The sequence below is a fragment of the Asparagus officinalis genome, unplaced genomic scaffold (genome assembly GCF_001876935.1).
Source record: "Asparagus officinalis unplaced genomic scaffold, Aspof.V1 AsparagusV1_Un1801, whole genome shotgun sequence".
Taxonomy (NCBI): Eukaryota; Viridiplantae; Streptophyta; class Magnoliopsida; order Asparagales; family Asparagaceae; genus Asparagus; species Asparagus officinalis.
The window spans coordinates 1-5,100 of NW_017974060.1; the positions used below are offsets into that span (position 1 = coordinate 1).

General features: G+C 47.8%; 2 long non-coding RNA genes across 2 annotated transcripts; both read right to left on the bottom strand.

Annotated features, from left to right (window-relative positions):
- Positions 1-3,628: 3,628 nt before the first annotated feature.
- LOC109828489 lies at positions 3,629-4,063 on the bottom strand. Its single transcript, XR_002243714.1, has 4 exons — positions 4,015-4,063; positions 3,880-3,951; positions 3,736-3,807; positions 3,629-3,666 (listed from the first exon to the last, which is right to left on the bottom strand). It is a non-coding gene; the product is annotated as an uncharacterized LOC109828489 (long non-coding RNA).
- Positions 4,064-4,102: 39 nt separating this feature from the next.
- Positions 4,103-4,614, bottom strand: LOC109828488. Its single transcript, XR_002243713.1, has 3 exons — positions 4,473-4,614; positions 4,231-4,401; positions 4,103-4,134 (listed from the first exon to the last, which is right to left on the bottom strand). It is a non-coding gene; the product is annotated as an uncharacterized LOC109828488 (long non-coding RNA).
- Between the last annotated feature and the right edge of the window lie 486 nt (positions 4,615-5,100).

Below are 5,100 nucleotides of genomic sequence, written 5' to 3' on the forward strand. Positions count from 1 at the left end.
TCGAGTGGCGCCTATCGCCTTGTCACCAAAGACGGCGACCGGCTCATGATGCCGATAAACGACAAGTTCCTGAAAAGATACTATCCTTAGTATCTTTTTGGATAACCAATGCATTGGGAAGTTCCCGGAAGGATACCACATGGGTATTCTTAGGGATAACCCGGTCGTTGTGGAATCAACGAGTAAGGAATCTACATTCGAACTCTGAAGGTCAGAATGTCTCTTCTTATTCTCGACAAAATTCTCCAACTCTTATGAGTTATCTTTGTGAGATGAGATCCAATCCTCTGATAGGTTAATCTTTCCTCATCAAACCATCCGCTGATCAAATCAAACGACAGTGGACCCACCAACATCTTCATCTGCCAGTCATTGGCATTTCTCAGACTCAACGTGTTAGGTCAGAATCACCTAGCATTAAAGTCTCCCTTTGAGTGATAATACGAGTTGGCACTCTCTTTGCTACCTGTATTCCACTTTCTTTGCTTTCTGGTCAAACCTATAAAAGTTAGGACCAAAGCCAAAATCTCCTCTCGATTCCTCCAATGAACGAGAGGTCCACTTTCAAATCGAGTGATCAAACCTTCCGACAGTTAGGGTCATCTCAAACTCCAGTTTGGTCAAACCTTCCTACAGTTAGGACCAAAGCCAAATTCTCCTCTCGATTCCTTCCATGAACGAGAGGTCCACTTTCAAATCGAGTGATCAAACCTTCCGACAGTTAGGGTCATCTCAAATTCCAGTTTGGTCAAACCTTCCTACAGTTAGGGCCAAAGCCAAAATCCCCTCTCGATTCCTTCCATGAACGAGAGGTCCACTTGGAACAGTCAAACCTATAAAAGTTAGGATTGTTTCCGATCTCGCTTAGTCAAGACTACATATAGTCAAGACTAAAGTCGAATCATTCATTTTTCGATAAACGAAAAAGAATCCACCTTTGTCCCCTATTTCCACCAAACCTATAAAAGTTAGGGTCGAAATTGGGTTTTCTCCTCAATCCACCAAACCTATAAAAGTTAGGGTCGAAATTGGGTTTTCTCCTCAATGAATGAGGGGTTCTTTGAGTTCAAATGACCAATCCTATAAAAGGTAGTGTCGTTAGAACCTTTCCGATTCTCGGAGTGGAGATCCCACTCTTAGTTTCATCCTTCCGGATTCTGGAGGTGGAGATCCCACCTCGAGTTTCCTTTCCAGCTGAAGATAGAATATAAAATTCTTCCTCTTCGGCAACGGGAGATAGAATATAAAATTCTTCCTCTCTCGTTCCTTTTCCAGCTGTAGATAGAATATAAAATTCTTCCTCTTCAGCACCGGGAGATAGAATATAAAATTCTTCCTCTCCTCGGACCTTTCCGATGCTCGGAGTGGAGATCCCACTCCCAGTTCATCCTTCCGGATTCTGGGGGTGGGGATCCCACCTCGAGTTTCCTTTCCAGCTGTAGATAGAATATAAAATTCTTCCTCTTCAGCACCGGGAGATAGAATATAAAATTCTTCCTCTCCTCGGACCTTTCCGATGCTCGGAGTGGAGATCCCACTCCCAGTTCATCCTTCCGGATTCTGGGGGTGGGGATCCCACCTCGAGTTTCCTTTCCGCCGGGAGATAGAATATAAAATTCTTCCTCTTCAGCACCGGGAGATAGAATATAAAATTCTTCCTCTCCTCGGACCTTTCCGATGCTCGGAGTGAAGATCCCACTCCCAGTTCATCCTTCCAGATTCTGGGGGTGGGAATCCCACCTCGAGTTTCCCTTTCCAGCGGGAGATAGAATACAAAATTCTTCCTCTCCTCGGGCCTTTTCGATGCTCGGAGTGGAGATCCCTCTCCCAGTTCATCCTTCCGGACTCTGGGGGTGGGATCCCACCTCGAGTTTCCTTTCCAGCCGAAGATAGTCTTCCTCTCCTATTTTCACAACTTTCAACTTCCAATCCGCGCACTTGGTGCATGGGGAATTTTATCCCGAATCCTAAGTAGGGATAAGTCAACACCTAACACGTGTTGCCGGGTAGCCTATTCCCGTGACAAGGGCAAAGTCTACGTATTCGAAGTCGTAGCATTAAGTCTAAGGGAGTTCATTCCTTTAGCATAACGTTACATGCGGAACGGATTTCAACAATCCGCATGCTAGCCCGATTCAAACGGTAATCGGTAAAGGCGTATCAAACCCGTTGAAGGCTGGGGGTTTGCCAAAAACCCCCAAAGTCAACGCCTAACACGCGTTTCCGGGTAGTCTATTCCCGTAAGAAAGACAGAGTCTATGTATTCGAAGTCGTAGCATTAAGTCTAAGAGAGTTCATTCTCTTAGCACAACGTTACATGTGAGACGGGTTTAATAATTCACATGCTAGTCCGATTTCAAACGATGATCGGTAAAGGCACATCAAACCCGTTGATGGCTGAGGGTTTGCCAAAAATCCCATAAACCTGTCATTTGGAAGAAGTACAGAGAAGTCACAAAAGAAGCAAAGGCGAAGTTTCCATTGATAGACTGAGTCAAAAGCATACAACAAAAAGTTCGTTAGCCCGAAGGCATCTGACGGCTGAGAATGTGAGACTTTAAGCTAAAGAGTCTATCTACATAGCTCCGCTCGAGTTCTGCCTGCAGATCAGCTCGAACGGATTCTTCGGAACGGCTCAAAATCTCCGCAGCTTCACTCTTCAACTTCATCAGTCCCTCCTGAGTAGATTCGAGCTCCTCGAGTACCTGGTCACGAGAACGCTCTAGTCCAATCAGGTCATCTGCGATAAGAACGGCAGATTCCTCGGCACGCTTCAAGGCCTCCTTCAACCTAGTCGCTTCCTCGCGATTTAAGTCCAAGGAGCGGAGTAACTCAGCTTTCTCCCTATCCTTCCTCGCCATGTTAGCCATTAGATGCGCAATGGAGCTCTCACGTGACTGAAGCTCACACCCGATGGAAGATCTCAGGTCACGCCACTGCGCCATCCTATGCTCTAACTCAGAGGATACGAAAGAAGAAGTCCCGGTAACCTCCAATTCCTTCAACTCTCGTATCTCTGACTCCAGGGCGGCGAAATCAGCAGTGAAGGAATCAGCCAATTCCGGGTATCCTTCCTCCCTCATCATCGTCATGTGGCGAGAGAAGGAACACCGGAACTGATCGAAGCCGCCTCCTCGGTGAAGAAGCTTCTCAATCAAGCCATTATAGAAGGCGGTGAAGAAACCCCCTCCCCCATCCTATGCTCCAACTCAGAGGACATGAAAGAAGAAGCCCCGGTAACCTCCAATTCCTTCAACTCTCGTATCTCTGACTCCAGGGCGGCGAAATCAGCAGTGAAGGAATCAGCCAATTCCGGGTATCCTTCCTCCCTCATCATCGTCAGACGTCCCCGCGGGTTGAGGTCCGACAGGCTCTGGGACAGCAGCAGAAGAGGGTACGTCAGCCCCTGCAGGCGGATTGCTCGCACCACTCGGCAAAGACGGGGAGGCACCACTGCTATGAAGACTTTCAGCCCCGGGAACTGTAGTAGTATCAGGCCTAACGCCTGGTCCTACAGTGACACTCCTATGTTAACCAAATGGAAATTTGGATAAGTAAGGAGAATCGGGACAAGAAAATCGTATGCATACCTGCAATCCCCCCGTCCTCAGGAACAGCCGGGATGAATGCCAAGAGTCATAAGAGTATCGGCCCAAGCTGCTGGTCCTATGATGACACTCTCTTATTAGTCAAAATGAAAATTTAGACGAATAAGAAGAATTGGGATCTGCATACCTGTAGATCCATTATCCGCGGGCATTTGAGGGATGCCAGGAGTCATATGAGAATCAGTCCTAGCGGCTGGTCCTATGATTGCACTCATTAGTCAAAAGACAGATAAACATAGGAAAGTACAATATCCCTGAATCGTATACATACCTGCAAGCCCGTCGCTCTGAGGCAAACTGGATATGCCAGGGATAGATACCGGGCTAACTCCAATGGTAGACGCTGTGATAATCAATCATTAGTCATATGAAATATCGGGCAAGAGGGAGAAAATCAGATATATACCGGTAGATGAATCGTTCCCGAAGAATGGTCTCTCGGTCCCTCTGGAAGTCTGCTCAGCCAGCATGTCAGCTAATAAGCCGGCATCCGGCTTCGAGAAGCTTGGCCCCTCCATCGCAACATCTGCAGGGTAACCCAAATGTTGAAGGATGAGGAAAGCTCAAACGAGAAATCTTCCTTCACCTTACATAAGGAAAATGACATTGGATGCGGATATACCTGAATAAGGGATTGTGGGCTCAACATTATTTATCTGCTCAAGATCGATGTTAAGGTCGATGCCCAAAGACCCATCGTGAAAAGCGTCGCACATTTGTTGCACAAAGCAATCCATGTTGTCAACGCCAGGGGACGCCGAACCCGGTGGGAGTTCGCCCTCCTCGAAGAAACCTGAAGCACAAAACATGGTCACAAATCCCCAAAAGGTAAACAACCTTGAAGCAAGAGCAATTGAATGTTACCTCCCCCTCCATCGGCGGTGCTCCCTAAGTCCACTCCACAGGGACGCTGACCGTCATGGGACTTATGGGCAGTCTTCTTCCTCTTCGGGGCACCAACCCTCCGAGGACCATAGGGTCGAACATGCGCAGGCCTATCACACGTTTCAACGTGTGTAGGAGCTGAGGGCTCATGATCACCGGCTGTCCTACCTAAAATGACAATAGCCATTTCAATGAAAAAGAGCTGTCATTTATGGAAAATGAAAATTAAAAGAGATAGGACAAACCAGTATCGAAGTCCCCTCTGCCGGTATCCACGTCCGCATACTCGTCCTCGGAGTTCTCGTCATCATCACCCGCAGGGAGAAGTTCTTCTTCGTCTGAGACAAGAGATTTGGCATGCCCTTTTCTCCGCTTCTGAGCAAGCTCAGCTCTGCGACCAGCCATCATAGCAGCCCGGACCGCATACTCGGACTGCAACTCTGAGAGGCTCCTCGCGCTGATGGACTCATATGCAGAAAGGAACCACTTGCAGCTGAGGAAAGTGATCAATGGCTTACGCCGGTACGAAGGAAGAGCAAAACGGGCTCCAGTACAGCCCACCATCGTCCATAGCCACGCTCGAACGCCATCAATCAATCCTCCCTCA